At 47.2% G+C, this 16,485-nt stretch overlaps 1 long non-coding RNA gene across 2 annotated transcripts in view; it reads right to left on the bottom strand.

Moving 5' to 3' along the window:
- The window catches only part of LOC142031602 (uncharacterized), a 76,725-nt gene that overhangs the window by 35,386 nt on the left and 24,854 nt on the right, over positions 1 to 16,485 (bottom strand). The window contains exons 1-2 of one of the 2 annotated variants that reach the window (XR_012650574.1): positions 13,598 to 13,794; positions 12,687 to 12,799 (exon numbers count right to left, since the gene is read on the bottom strand). This is a non-coding gene — a long non-coding RNA (uncharacterized LOC142031602). Of the gene's footprint in view, positions 1 to 12,686; positions 12,800 to 13,597; positions 13,795 to 16,485 lie in introns of those variants that run through there. The other variant, XR_012650573.1, reaches the window with a different exon arrangement.

Raw genomic sequence — 16,485 nt, 5'->3', positions numbered from 1 at the left:
TGCTGGGGAGGCAGAGCAAGCTCAGCAAGCTTCTGGCTGGGCAGCAGAACAAGAGAGAGCAGTTCCCCAACTTTCTGATCAACTTTCCTGGCTTAAGCTTTTGCAGCTGTCCCACACTCGAAAAATATACACCCAAAACCTTTGATGTTCCTGCCACCTTGCCCATTGTAAGGAAAGGAACGTGGTCTGACCATCCCAATCCCATGGAAGAGGGATGCCTCATCTCACAGTTTATCTAAAACCCGTGGGTAATCCCACTCGCTGTGGCTTTGGTAACCATTCTTTAGTCTTTCCCTGTAAAAGAAACAATCTCAGTTGTGTGTTTATCGTTGTATTAAGGCCTGTGCTTTGCTGGGTGTCCTGGGTTGATGGAGGATGCAGCTGCCTGGAGGCGGCTGGGTCATGGCTGAGGTGCTCTCCCCAGCTGGCTTCTCCCTGCAAAGTGTTCCTGCTCATTCAATGCTCTGGTGGGATGCTTTGGTGTCACTTGTATTTGGGGGAACAACAGCAGCACAGTGACCACAAGGAGATCATTTCTTGCCAGGCCAGCAGGTGCCAGCCATACTGGGGAATGAAGGAGCATGAGGGAGAGATTTCACATCAGGAGCTGCAGAGAAGCCACTAAACCTTCCCTATCCCTTTTTTATTATTATTATTTTTGTCCTGGCATGAAAATGACTGAACTGAGAGGGGTCCCTTGAAACAACAAGACAGAGGGGAGAAACTGCTCTTGAAGTCCCACCTTGCAGAGTAAAGTTTCCCCCTTACAGCTCATTTTCTTGCCCCCGGGCTGCACTAGCCAGACCCTCCCTGTGGTCTTCAGGCTCTAAGCATGGCAAATTGCGCCCTTTCAGAGAGCAGCCCCAGCCCTCTGATCCCACCCTGGTTTTACACAGCTTTGCGCTAAGCCTCGGTAATTTATAACACACCTGATTCAGCAGAGACAGTGATTTCCCAGAGGGGAAAATGCACTGGTGCCAGCACGGTGCTGTGACAGGCAGCAATGGCACGGTGGCTGCTCAGCGGATACATGGGACGGCACAGCATGGTGGCTTGCCCTCCCCAAGTAGCTCCCACCCCCTCCATCCCATCCCTCCTCCCCATGCTCCTCTTCTAGCCCTGCTGCTATAACCCACTGCCCAAACAACCCCTTTCAAGAAGCTCCTTGTTTATTCATTTTAAATATCCCTCTCCAGGGAGCACTCGTTAGATAGGAATCTTAGAGCAACACCCAGCAAAGTCTGTGAGCTTTGGCACGCGGGCGTTTGACACAGGCTGGAGAAAATCTGCCTCTTGTCCCCAGTCTAACGAGCAACTTCAGACCAGGATGAACACGAAGCATCAGTTTGTTTTCTTTTGTTATTACTGAAGATCAAAACAAAGCCAGAAGCATGGCCAAGAGTCTCCAGTGTCAGCAGGAAAATGGGAAGAGGTCAGAGCAGCATCATTAGCAGGGCAAGGCACCACACGCCAGCTCCTGCCTCCGAAGCAGGGTGACCCAGCCCGGGAAGCCCTTCTCTTTCCATCCATCCCCTCTGAGAGGAGTCCACGGGGGTCCCAGCTCCATCCCGGAGCTGCAGGACCCTGGCCACGCCTGCAGCCCCTACACCATCCGCAATGACCTGACCACCACTCTGCTGCAACGGAGACAAATCTGCTTCACAAAACATCCTAATGCAGCAAATATTTTTGGCTAGCTTTTCAGTGGGGTAAATCAGTGTGATCTGTATGTGTCAGGGGAACCATGGGGTTACTTTTGATCTGGTGACACAGCCTGTCCTAACTTCATTTGTCTCTTTGAAACATCAGCACCACACAGTAAATCATGCTACATAGCCTATAGAGTAAACCACTGCTTCAGCTCCTGATGGCCAGAAGCTGATGACAGCTTTACAGCAGCAAACACCCTGCTGCCTTTGACCCAAGGGCCGTAGGCTGCCATGGCTCATCTGCCAGAGCCCTTGGGTATCCCTCGGCTGGGACAGATCCTCCCTGGGACCGGCCCCTGGGTGCCCAGACAACCTTGGTTCTTGCCTCCGAGCCCGGCCAGTCCTTTTGTCAATGGGTCATTCGCCACATCCTGACACTACCAGGTTGGCATGCAAAACAGCTAAGCTGTATTTTAGAAGTTCAGCCTTAGGACAGGCTTAAATCCTAAAAATCTTGCCAAGCAGAGGCTGAATTTCCAAATCCATCAGAAACTATTTTGGTTGCCTTGTGGTGCAGGCAGGAGACTATCCTGCAACCCCCTGTGGACCACGGAGAAGCACTCCTACCAAGGCCTGGGCATCTTCCGTTCTAACACCATCACTCAAAAACAGCTGGAGCACTGACATATACTTGCAAAACATCTTTTTTTCCCCCTACTTTAGACATTTGATTTAATATTAATATATTATTATATATTAATAAGTATTATTTAATACTCCACCCCTCCCTTCGAGTAGCATCAGGTGTCCTGTAAAATATATGAGCTGGTAGATAGCAGTGGTTTCTTGACCTTCTCTGCACTGCTCACTATTTCATAAACCCCACCAAGGCACCTCTTACTCTGCTCCTCACTGAATTCAACAGCCCTAATCTGTTTAACCCCCTCCTCCTCCTCTACCTGTGGAAGACTTCCCAAGCTCCTCATCATTTCTGCCTCTCTTTGCTGGCCCCACTCCCGTCACGTTTCCCTCTGGCTTGGGCATAGGACAGCATCCCAAGCTGATGGTACTCCTGTCAATTTATAGGATATCATTCAGATACCCTCAGGATTGCTCTCCAACTCTTAAAGTAGTCAAACACCTCCTGGGACAAGAACCAGGCACCACTGCTCCTGGCCGTACCACCGCTCGGTGCAGCATCTGGGAACAACCATTGCCAGGGCTGGTGTCACAAATTATTTCAGAAAAGCATATTTCTACTTAGAGAGTGTAAAGCTAGACATTTCTGCTGTAGGAGGAAGGTGTGAAATAGTTAAACCTGCCTCTGGGGTTGTCATTTTGGGGGTTAGAGTTAAAGGTTGCTGGGGAAATTACCATCTCTCTTAAGTCCTCTGCCATAGAAACCAGAGATCCCAGTTTCCCCCATTTTGGGTATCCTTAGGATATATTAATGGTGCTCATTGCAGCCCTACAGCTGGAATTGAAATGGTATCTCTGGAAGGTCAACAACACAGCACCAATGCACTTGGCAGCCTCCTTGCAGTCCTGGCAGCTCCTGGCACACAGGGATGTTCAGGGACTCCAGTTTCATGAAAAGGATGGGTTTGGCAACCCTTCAGTCCCCGGCAGCTGCTCTGTCAAAAGTTATTTTGCCATGCAGCATCCCTATAGCTGAGGGAGAACAATATTTTCCTCTTCCACACTAATTTTCTCTGGTTTTCCACTAAGAAAAGAAACCAGTTTTTAAAGAATGAAATTAAACCAAAAGCAAAATGATTTTGCTTTTCTCACAAATCCCTCTTCCCCTTTTTCTGGTAGGAAGATGGAAGGTGGAAGGAAAATAAGGAAAAAGTGTTATTTAGAATAATACTTTTTCTGCATGAAAAACTGGAAAAAAAACACCCAACTTAATCAAAAAGAGCTGAATTGCCATGCCTCTCCTGGGATCACCTCATCCCTCTAAGCCTCTCGCCCTGCGGTGATCCAGATATTTGCATGCCTGCTCACGCTACAGCCTTTGGGCTTTCCCGCAGTACAGTGGTTTAAACCAAAAAGGCAGAGGTTGCTGACAAAGGAAGGGGAGGAAAGAGCGAATTGGATCCCTCCAAAGATAAATACTGCCTTGTGGCAACTCAGATGGCTGTAAGCCTCTCGCAGCTCATTGCTCCAGAGCAAATGAGCTGGTGGTCTCCATCCAATGATGGGCAAACATCCAACCTGCAGACCCTCCGTTCCAAAACAACGGCAGCTGTTGAACGTCCTGGCAGTGTCTGCTGGATGAGGAGAGCACCCAGAGATGGGACACATGCACAAGCCCTCACCATCCCTGAGGAAGGGTAGAGAAGGCCAGTGCTATTTTGGCAGTGCACAGTAGCCCACAGCATGATGAAGATGGTCGCTGGATGCATGCCAGCCGTTTCCTTGACAAACCGCTGTTTTTCTTTAAAGGTTAACAGAGCTTCCCAAGAGAAGACCGTGTGAAAGAAATAAAGGACCGAGTCCAAGACCAGGCAGGATCTAATCAGCCCAGCTTAAATTCTGATGTCAGATCTAATTGGCCTTCATCCCAAGATGGGATGTGCAACTCAATCAAGTTGAACGCCAGCACATCAGCAGGGTGGGCTGTCCCACCTCAGACAAGGCAATACTCCCAAGATGATACCTCTAGCAGACAGGCTAGTGCTACCTACAGCTCTTGGGCCAAGCTGGTGGTAGCTGCTGCATCCATCCATGAGACACTACCAGACAACTGGAGTGTTTCTTCCAACCTGTCACCAATGCATTTCTCAGCGTACGGGGATTTCTGTAACTTTTCATGCATATGGAGGTTTTATTTTTTCCCTCCTTTTTCAATTACATGTTTCATTAACTGCCTGCACCTCTTGATCTGCCAATGACTAGCTGAGGTTTCCAGACTGAAGAAATGAAGAGGGAAATAAAGCAATGATCTATTACCATTTACAGCTGCCACAGGATGATGCAAAACTTAATCAGTTGTTTGTAAAATGCTTTCAGTAGCAGGGAAAAAAAAGCTGGAAAAAAGCAATCCCTTGCTGAAAATCATTTCCACTCCCTCTCAATTCTCTTCTAAAGAAATGCCTGGGGAAGTGGAAGTCCTCAAAGTGTGTCCCACTGATGACAGCTCTAGGGTGTCTGCTAGAGAAAGCTTCCAAACTCCTTCCAGCAATGCCAGTGCTGCTGGCCCTTCGCACTGGTCACAAAACCATGGTGTCGTTTTCTTCTGGCCACACACAACTCCACTGCAGGCAAAAGAGTCACCCTTGAGGACCAGACAGACAGGAGATCTCTCTCTGGCTTTGCCCAGCAGTGAAGCACGAGCTGTGGTGGGCTCTCAGCAAGAGATGGTGTTACTTGCATCACAGACCATGCTCTGAAGTCTATCCCTTCAGCCTTCCATTGGTTTGCCTCAGGTTCAGAAGTCCTCTCTGGTCAGCTCTGCCCATGACAGATGGGTTTAGTCAGCACTCCTCGGATGGGTTTTTTGAGCACAAACCTGTCAGTCTCATTTCTGACAAGACCAGTCCAATTAGATCTGCTGACATGATGCAATCCTGCCAGGACTGACAGCTCTACGTAGCTTTTCCTCAAAGAGATGGACAGCAGATAGATACAGACCTCTGAACAAGACAGCCCCTTCCAGTTCACCTCTGCTGAACTGTGCAAGGTGCGGCTTCAGCTCACCATCAGCCACCACTACTGTCCCAGCAGCATTAGAGGAATTCAGCTGATCCCACACTCGCATGTTCCTCCCTGATAATACCTCTCCACTCCCTGACTCAGCCCATGTTAATTGTGTACGATGTCTTAAAGACCACCCAGCTTGAGCTGCAGAGCATTCAGCAATGGATAAAAATAACAATTGCATTAAGCGAGGCTACAGTCCTTGCCAGAAAGACTAGCAGTGGGAAAATTCCTCCTTTAGGAAGCTTTGCAGCCAAGGCCCAGCCTGTAGGGTTCATGACCAATGGCATGCCCCAAGTACATTTAACAGCTATGGGTAAAATGTGGGAAGAATTATGAAACTGGTGACTTCCCCTAAATCTTGCTTTTGTCCTCATTCCTAAAAGGGAGAGCATGGTCAGGTCAGTGGTCCCGGCAGGATGGTAAGCAACCGGCACCGAGGCTCATTTATGAAAGATGTTATAGGGGGAGCTGGTGACAGGGAGGCTGTACCAACCAGAGCATCATCTTTCCCTCCAGTCCATTTGCTGTTAAAAACAAACCAAACCGAGGATATTAGAGAAGGAGGGAGAATCACCTCATGTATTTGTCAGACTTCCACTGAGCATCTTCGAGGACAGGTACATGGGTAGCCACCCCAATGTGCCAGTGAAGAGTGCATGTGTAATGAAGAGCCATGAAAAGGCACAAGCCAAACGATGAATTACAGATAAAAATACTCCCCAGAGGTGAAAGATGAATACTGACACACCGACCCCCTTCAAGTATTTTTGTTTTGCTGAAATGCAAAGAAAGGAAAAATAGGCTTGAGACTTTTGTTAGATACAAATGAATTAACCTGTCACTGTGCTGATAGAGGGATACTGCTGTAGTACCCAGAAAGGTTATCATGTTGTTATCCATTGCCTAAAAAGGTGAATTAGACACCTAATACCTTTGCTAGCACTGAACATTTGGAAATCCGTTAAAAATGCTTCTCTTCTGAGGGTACCTCAAAGTCAAGGACTGTTGAGTCCAGCCTGTTTGGAGAGGGTATTTGAAAGAGTCAGTTGTTCTGATGTTTGTAACTTTAACGATCCTGCTAGAGGAAGGATTTGGGGTGAGCACAGAAAAGCTTGTCCTCTACACAACCCATTGTTAACTGTTAAAAATTCCCTGCCGGGTGCATTCTCCAACCCTGTCCAACCCTTGCTCTCAAAATAATTCAGGAAAGTCTATTATATGGTCTTATACCTGTTTTTGCTGGAAAGACCACTTCAACACTGGACCACAGAGGACTTTGTACTTTATGCACAGAATTGGACTTGTTTGGCTGCCTTTTACCCTTTAAATCTAATCAGAGGTTACTTGGCTAATTTGACAGTGCAGTGTGCATGTTACGTTTATGTTACATAAAAAAAAGACTTGTCACATCAGACACACAGCAAGGTCTTGCAGAACTGTTAGCCTAAGATGCAGAAGCTGATGCATGCGTGAACTACTCACATTTATTGTTTGTTTTCTCCTTTTCATAGGCGATAATGTTCTCTTTCCCCATCTCCAGCTAGTTTCTAGTTACTGCTAAGAAGCAGCCTTGACACCTTGTGAAGGAACAGTAAAATGTTGGGACAGGGGAGCAGGCAACAGTAATATTTAATGATTAAAGTAATTTCTCTGAACCTCAGACTGTCAGGAACATGCCAAAAATTCTTCCCAGTGAGTTAAGAATTGTGTGGAATGACAACTGTGTATAGGCAACCATGACAAAAAAGGCCTCTAAACACCTTCCAAATTAAGTAATAAGTTCCTCCACCACTAAGCCTTCTCCTGAGAGCCCCAGGGCCCAGGTTTCCAGCTTTTGATTGCTTTTACTTAATCACAGTGCTTGTTAGTCCCTAGCAAGCACCCCGAATTAATGGGGCCACTGCATCGTGCTTGACCTTCTTTGGATTCCATGCATGGGATTCAGTGATGGTGCCACCCAGCCAGATGTTTCCAGCACCTTTTGAAAAGAAATGCATCTTTTCTTTTATTGGACACCCTGGCAATAAAGCCCACATGAAACATAAACTCTGTGTGTAGAGATATATATTTTCTCTCACTGTTTATAAACACATAGAGCCTGGTTCTTCCCCCACTGGGGTTATATGAGCCCAGGATTTATCAATGTTGGAGAACATACTCCTGATTTACACTGAAGTGAGCAAGCAAATTATTTGCAGGAGAAAAAATAATTAGGCAAGCAATTGCTGCTTTGCATATAGATTTGAATACACATACAACACAATATTTAGATTACTCGCAATAAACAAACTTGCCTCAATACCCACAAGAGTAAACCTCACATCCAAAGGTAAAGTCAGGGAAAAATACCCTCATCTTCCCCAGCAGGATGGGAGGCTCTCAGACATGAAAAATGCCCTTGGCAACACCTTTTTTTGGCATCTGCTTTGACATCCCTGAGCCAGCCCTCAAATTTGCTTTGCTAAGAGAGCAGGGCCAGTATGCCCACAGACCTACAGAGGTTTTGCTGGCTTCTTACCAGCTTGTTCTTGCTCATCTCTAGTTCCAAGCTCCCTTTCAGCTCCCTTGCTGCTTCTCCTGCCTTGCTCCTTGGTCTTGCTCTGCTCCATCGCATGTTTGCTGCCCCACAGGACCACAGGCTGGTCCCAAGAGTCACTGAAGGCAGGTTGCTAGACTGGGTCTCTCTTCTCCCACCCAACTCCTGGCCCAGCCTTCAGTACATGCAAAATCACCCTGTGATTCTAATAGAAGCAGGCATGTGGTTTTGTTCATGGCTAAAAAGCATGAAATCAAAGTACATTAATTTGATAGTTGGCATGCATATGGATGAGGTAATAAGGATGGTTAGCATCAAGTGTCCTTACGAGACATTAGAGAAGCCACTAATGTTTTGACATCAAAAAATTTACGATACTTATAAGGCCGAGCTCTGATAATGATGCATTTTCTGGCCCCAGTACTGCTGTTATTGTTGAAATAACATGACCATACTGGTAACTGAAAAAAGCTTTCTATATATACACATAACATATGTTTACACACACTCATATTTATAGATACACACACACATATACAGGAGGGGATAGATAAATATCTGTAGTTCACAAATGAGCAGTTTTAGGAAACCACAGGACACGAGGAAGGATTTTATTTAGAGTACAGTTTCCCTCTTCCTCCTTCCAAGACAAGATCTCTAACATCTGTCACCCATCGCCTTCTGGCTGAGCCAAAGGGGTCATGAGCACAAAACAGACACTGCAAAGTCACACTTTGGTAGGGTATTCACTCAATTTTGGATGGATGAAGAGCACTAACTGTGCTCATCCCCTGCAGCTTCTGCCTGCTGGGTCTGCTCCTTTGCCACATTGATTTAAAGGGTTGGGGATATCTCTCACAGCCAAAACTGGCCAGAAGTAAGCTTAATCACCAACACTGGATCTCTCTCCTTCCATCCTCACCATTTCATGACCGTACCTGGATATGAGTGGAGATGCATCACTCCTTAAATCTGTTTTTTTTAGTACTCTTACAGAGGGAATCTGGGATCATCAAGCTTAATAAAGCTCAACATATTTAAAAAAGCAGAGGAGGGCAGAAAAATGGTAGATAAGTATATGTACATATATACACACACAAATAAAATCCCAGAGGGGGGAAGAAGGGAAAAGCTGTATTACAGTGAAGGAGCCCTGTTAGCACAAGACATGGGTCCATGTGTTGCCAGGAACAGGGAAAGCCTGAAAGGTGCAGCTCCCAGTGTTAGTGCAACTGCATGCTGGGACAGCATTCCTCCGGGAGCAGGCAGAAAAAAACCCCAACTTCTTTAATGGTGGAACTGGACCAAATTGGTTTCTGAAAGGGCTCTTGGGAGAAGAAGACAGAGAAGACCTCCATGGCCCAGGGACTTGCCTTGAGCTCTGGCTCATGCCCAGAGAAGCCCCAAAGTCAAGTGCCACGTTGGAGCAGTCACCACTTGACCCTTTCATTCATTATTTGCAAGGCCACATTTGAAAAGCAGCCAAGAGGCAGCACCAACCTGTCTGGGAGCACCAGGCTATAGACAGCCACAGCTCGGCACAGGAAAGCTCAGCAGTGAACAAGTAGCTGATGGGGTTATCATTCCTCACCCATCTGCACCCAGCAGAGCCTTTTGATGCTTACAGGACCTTAATGCTGGAAGAGTTTGGGTGGCTCCTTGTGAACTGACCGCTCCAGACTGCTCATAGCTGGGGGATGCAGGGCTGAAGCAGTTCAGCATGGAGGGTTGTAGTCAGTAGCACCACCAACCCCAGCTAAGCCTTTCCCCCTGCAAACAGTAGTGCCAACACATCCCTCACTGGACACATGCATAGGTACAGATGATTCACACAGGGACAGCAACAGTCTGAATATCTCAACATCTGGTGCCTTCTGGTGCTGCACGACAGGATGAATGGATGGCCCTCAGCCAGAGGAAGAAGGCCACCACCAGAAGCAGAGATTACATTAGCAGAGGCAGGCATGCGTTGCACCCTAAGAAGGGGAGAGCTATCACAGCTTGACTTTGTGCCCAGCCACTCCTTCAGGAGATTAGATCCTCACGGCTATCAAACATCTTCCCTTGCTCTGGGATATTCCTTTGGGAAGGTGGTGCCAAGCCACATGGAAGCACACCCTTCCTTCATGTCAAGCCTCCAGCATGGCTCCTCAGAAATCCCTGCTGGGGCTGAGCAGCAATCTGAACCATAAACTGTATATGCTTAGCAAATTCCTATCATAAATATCCGGCAGCTTAACTTATACTGGGCTTCTGCAGAATGAGAAATGCATGCCATTTTCCTAGGAATAAATTAAAACGAGGCCTCCTTCTTCCTTCCATTATCCCTTTGAGGGGAGTTTGAGCTTTCTCCTTGTTCCAGGCAGTCTGGAGGCATATGATGGGACAAAGATGTGGAGATTAAAAAACAAACAAACAAAAAACCCACCACATCAAAAAAACCCACTATCTCTACTCATAATACTCCTTCTTTGCAGCTGACTCTTGATCCTAGCCCAAGACCCATCTTCCTTTTAGCCCAAGAGAGCCATCGCAACGAGGCCACATTGAGTGGTCTATTAAGAGCACGGACCAGAAGATGAGCTGAACAAACATAGTAGCTGCTCTCACAACCATTTTGTCTATAAGGCTGGTTGTTCTCCAGTGTCTTTGAACAGCTCTTTACAAGACCCCAGAAAGGACAGATAAATTATCCCACAATACTTCAGCATGTGCTGTAAGCCCTTGGCATCAAACATATGCACCAGGGACAGGGTGGACACTGCAGTCTGAGGGTTATTTTGCAGTATGTTTGCTCTCATAAACTAGCCAGACTAATGTGAAGGATCAGGGGCATAGCTCGCTGCAGTGAGCCATGCTCGGGGGCACTGCCAAGCACCCCCAGAGAGGTGGCAAGAGCAAACTTGCTGTGAAAGCCAGCTAGAGAGCTTCTGCAGGAGAAGATTTCCGACTTAAAAAGCACAAAATCAAAATCCTTTCTTGGACAACATCCCTTTTGTTTAAGGGGGAAAGTAGTCCTGGAAAAGCTGTTTTTCTCTTGGAAAACTTGAATAGATGACCCCTGGGAGACGGTTGAACTCACTTTCTGCAGCCATGAGGAGGAAGGTGAAGCTGAAATACTCCAACCAGGAAAGGCCCTCAGGAACACAAAACCTATTTGTTCATTGCTGATTTTCCTCCTCTTTCTTTATCGGGAGGATGGGACTCTCTTGATGCATTTGTCCACATGGGCAACAGGGTCCTTTTTTCTACTCGGCTCCACCTGCCACCAGTTTACACACCCACACACAAAATCCTTTCTCTGCAGACAGGAGCTGCACCCATCCAGTCCTGTCTCTGTGTCACCCGAAGACCCCTTTCGTCTGGGTTCAGCTGCCCAAAGGACACCGCAAGCCCAGTGAGGCAACCTTTCCCCATTTAATGAACATAACCCCCTTGTTCAAACCCTCTGACCACGCTGCAGCAACAGCAGAGAGGGAAAAAGAGCCGGAACAACGCAATTAGCTCCCTCACACTCAAGAAAAGCCCTTGGGGTGGGCGGGCGGGGGGTCAGGAGCTGCAGAACATTGAGGCACCCAGCCAGTGGAGACATGCCCACATTTTGAGAACTACATGCAAGATTTGGGGATATTTTCCCATAGGATGAAACAAAGGGCACCACCTAAATACGTAGTAGTTAAAATAAATAAATAAATAAAATCTCTTTCCAGACCAGCTCAAGGTGGAGCTGGAGATGTTCCTCTTCAAGTTAAAGCAGGGTATGTGGGGGAAGAACCTGGCTTTTGTATGAAGCCAAGCACCACATGGGATGATGTTGACACAAAACTCTTGACTGCACATCGCAAGCACCCCAGGGCTAAACATGCCGCCGGGGCAGATGGACCTCTCACTCCCTAATCCCCAAAAACTAGGAACAGAAGAGTGGGTGCCATGGGAGGGAGGGAGCAGAGCAAGGGAGAGGACCAGGGACCACCATGAACCCAGAAGGATTTTCCCCACCAAAACTCCTACACAGCAAATGGACTAGGACTTGGCCCCAGCATCACTGGCTCAGTGACACTTGCTGTAAATTTGGAGCAGCCGAAGGACACACGCCTCAGGTCCTGCCCTTGGTCCGCTCCATTTTGAACCCAGCAGGACATTTGCCAGCATCATAAACAGCAGCAGTGTCCTGAGATGGTTTTCTCATCCAGACACTCAGAACTGTTTTAACTCACAAACCCAGCAGAAAAATCATTCAGTGGTGTTGTTGGATCCTTTTTTTGCCAGGTTAGTGAGTTAAATCAGGGTCCAACAAGCACTGAAACCGGAACTAGATAAACAGAGGGAATGCAGCACCAGAGCATGGATGACAAAAAAGGGAAGCCTCCACTTTTTTTTGTTTAATTGCCTCCAGCTGCCTTCCCAAACCCAAACCCTGGGAGCCAGGATGGCAAGAAACAGCCAGCTGCTACCAAAACCACCAGCCAGTAAATGCAAGGATTAACAAAGAAAAGAAAGAGAGCAAAATACAACCTGCCAAAGAATCACATTCTTAGTTGGGCAGAGCAAGAGCTTGATAAAGCCAGTTACAAAAGATAGCCCATGCAAATACATTCACAAAAAAAGGGGGCTGTCTGGAACCACTGCATTTGGCCTCAAGATCCAAATTCCAGTCCAAAACTCTACCTGTGGGAGGAAGAAAGCAGTGAGCCGAAAGCAGAAGGTGGAAGGCTCTTTGCATTTTTCAGGTTGACCCTCAGAACATAGGAAACCCTAAAATGCCCCTCTCAAAACATCCCCAGGCACCTACTCACACATTACAGAGCGCCGGTATCTGATGATCATGATGGAAACAGTCTTGCACAGGCTCCTGGACCGGGGAGGGAATGAGAAATCCAACAGCTACTCCTGTTCCAGGTTCTGGCACCTGCATGTGTGATAGATAAGCATAAAATAAGTCTTCCCAGGGCAGGGTAGACAAGACGCTCTCTTGTAGTGCTTCTTCCCATGAACAAAAATTGTTAAGCTGTATTCAAAGCATCAGCTGTGACATTTGGGGTGGGTGGAACAGGAGAGAGATAAAATAAAAATTATTTAGAACAGATGAAATAACTTCCAAAATGAAGTAGAAAAGGCAGAAGAAAAATGTTCTCAGAGCAGATGGAGCAGGTTGTGTCTCAGTCCTGGCTCCCTCTGGCTTCACCAGGTGCACCCACTTACCACACACAGGCTGGTAAAGGACAGGCCCACATCTGCCTTTTCTGATAACTTGTGATTTTGTAAATCCCCCTCTTCCTTTCTCCAGACTGAGCAAATCCAACATTTCCAGTCTCTAACTGCCTGTCTTCCACCATTTTACCTGTACCTCCACCATGCTCCGCCACAGATGCAGAGGCAAGAAGTGCCCTCAGTACTCAAGACCCAGGAGCACCAAAGCTTTATTTTTTGGCAAAAGGCACTCTGTCTTGTTCTCATCACTCTCCTCTGGGATGCTAAAGATCTTAAAGCACCTGCTCCCAACACCTGGGGCCCACTGTATTTGCTACTACTGAGCATCTCTTGGACCAACACCTCCTGATCTAGGTCTTGGATAGCACCAGGACCCAATCCAGAAAAGCATCTTTTCTTGTGGATTTTAGGACTGTACAGGTTCCTCTCATTTCTAAAAGATCCCCAGTTCCTAACAGAGCAACATCCCTGCTCTCTATGCCAAACTCAGGCTTACCTTGCATGCGTACACAGAGCCTTCCTACATGCAGGTAATCAGACACACCATGGGCTCGGCAATAAATAGGGTGACCCCCACTGTGTCAGGATTTTCTGCCTGCCTCCTAAGCTGTGGATGTTTGCTTTCCATAGCTAATTAACATAGCTTCCCCTCTAACAAAGATTACTGCTGTCTTTCCCTACTCTATGCTTATTAACCTAAGCAGGAAAAACTCAGGCATGGCATAGCTGAGACAGGACGAGCAAGACGCAAGCTCAGCAGGTGCCCTCAGTAGGCCCATAGTACTGCAAACAGCTATAAAATCCTCCTCCTCCCTTGCTATCCCCATTCCCAGACTTGCTACTGGCTCAGCTCCTGCCCTATATCCTCTCCTGAGCCAGCTCCACCCCATCATTAGGACAAAGTCCCACCTTGCTCAGCCCCATCACTCCCCTTAAAGGGGCAGCCCCAAAGTGAGCACCCAAAGGTGCCCCAGCTCGCCCTCCAACCCCAGCTCCATGCAGCTAGCGCGCAGGCCAGGCAAAACTGCAGGCAAATTCCCTTCTCTTGGGTCAGCTCTATCAGCCACATATGTTTTGAGTTAAGATTGGGGTATGTTTCCAGTAAGTAATGCCCATGCAGTCTCCGGAGTAGTACCACAATCTGAGATTAATTGGAACAAGAAGTCACACGTTATGTACTGCTGTTAGCGAGATTCAGTGCTTAATTGAATTGCAAGGCACCTTGAAAGCTCAGAGGCTGAGTATGACTATAACTCCCAGCCTTTCCTTGGGAGCCTTGAAGTGCCATATAAGCAAGAACATCATTGCTGCCATTTTAGCAACTGGGGAAACTAAGGCACAGGAGCTGACGTGACCGTTCCTGCTCATCCAGCTGGCCCATGGCAGAGAATCCATCTCCCCAGAGTTATGGTCCAATTTGAGATCCACAAGATGAGATGCAGGGTCATTTTCTGCAGCTACCTGTAGTGAACAGCCCGTGGGGGAGACCCACTCTGAGCAGACTGCCCCCAATCAAGCCACAAGGATTCCTCTGCCAGATGTTCCTGTGGGGACGATTGGTCAGATTTTGCAATCTCTACAAAGCTCGGAGAGGCTCAAAACTTCTACTCCAGATTTAAGGGAAGAGATATACTTCAATTAAGATTAAAAGGAAAAAAAAAGGTACTTAGAGAGCTCTTTATCAACATTTGACATAGAGGATGTATCAGAACAGTTTTGGCTCCCAACAACAAGGTGCCTGTTGACAGCTAGGGGAACCGTGTGTTCAGCTAGCACCAGTACATATGTTTGGAAGGTGAAACCCTCTCCTTTGGACTCCCACTGGACCCTTATTCCACCCATCTCTGTCTTTGAGAGGAAGATGTTGAGCTTTGCAACACAGGCTGTCATCTGGACCAGGCTTGAAGATACCACTGCGGCCCAAGCAGCAGCCATCTCATGCTTCCTTGCCCTGGAAATAATCTCTCTGCTGCATCCTTAGGGATTAAAGTTTTAATTCCCCTGGTGATGCCTCTTGCATGGCTCCTGGTTGGTGAGGTTCAGTTTGCACCACAGCACACTTGCTTCCCTCCGGAGGGTCCCGAGTTCCATTCGCACACATCAACCCCTGAATCGCATTCCCCTGGGTGCAAGCCAAGCACCTGGAGTTAATAGATGGGATTTTCCTGGGAGTCCCTGCAAAGGGGACTGGAGTGCTCCCATGTGAGCCAGGAAGCAGCAGGCATGGCTGCTCTCTGGTCTCCCAGCATCGCTCTACACAGAGAAGTTTAATTCAGGCAATTCGCATTTCATCCAGGAAAAAGGTGAAAAGCTAAACATCTCCCCCCTTGGTAGAGAGATACATAGCCCTGGAATTCCTGTTTATAAAACTGCAATCAGTGCAAGCGCAAATTAGGTAGAATCAGTCAAGAGTAGGAAATTGCCATCAGAATTTCTTTTTTTTTTTTAATCAAAAGAGAAAAAAAAAAGGCAATTTAAAACTGCTCTGGCTGCTGAGCTTTCATAAAAGCTTTCCAAGACCGCATTTCTACATTGCATGTCACTGTGGAAGACACCCGAGATGTAGCGAATTCCCCCAAGTTAATTTCAATTATGCCACAAAACAGATGTGTTCTTTGGTGCACAGAGAACCTTTTCCTTCAATTTCAAAACGACTGCTGCTGCATCCCATCAGCTCTTATTATCCCACCACATCGTCTGACATGACATAACAAGTCGTGACACCCTCGTATATCATCAGCAGAGATGGTAGCAACTCCACTCGAGCAGTTATAGCACTGTTGTGTTGTAGGAGCAGGTTTGATGGGAAGCTGGGGCTACTGTCTTGAAGGTATTGGGAAAGGAGAGATTCCCCTTTCTGCACCAATTAAGATCTCACAATCAGGCGGCATGCAGGAATGAAGGTGGAATTAATCGCTGAATCGTATGGAATTTCACCCTCTGGGCTCAGCTCCCAACTTGTGGGAAACAACACAGATTTAATCAGAAGCTTTGAAAGCAGGAAGAAATCATTAGAAACACCCAGCCTGGCCTCCTGCATTAGAGCGGGTTGTGCTTTTCACCCAGAAATTCCTCCATCAAGTCCAATAACCCAGGGCTGAGGAGGAATCTGCCACTGCATGATGGATATAAGCTTGAGACAAAGCTGAGAAAAAATGCACAAGATCCTTTGGACATCTATTCCAATGGTTAAAACCCTCTCATCTTTAGAAAGCATTAATCTAATACCCATATTCTAACTTCAGCTTGCGGTTGCTGTACCTGGCTGGATCTTCTGCTCAGCTGAGGACACCTCTACAGCCAAAGCTTGGTGACATGCAAGTGGCTGATCCTGGTGGCAGATTTGCAGAGCCAGGAGTGCAGGGATGTCCAGTGACATTTTCC

Source organism: Buteo buteo, chromosome 5 (genome assembly GCF_964188355.1).
Source record: "Buteo buteo chromosome 5, bButBut1.hap1.1, whole genome shotgun sequence".
NCBI classification, from domain to species: domain Eukaryota; kingdom Metazoa; phylum Chordata; class Aves; order Accipitriformes; family Accipitridae; genus Buteo; species Buteo buteo.
The sequence above is the reverse complement of the archived record's forward strand: the minus strand, read 5'-3'. Positions and strand labels throughout refer to the sequence as shown.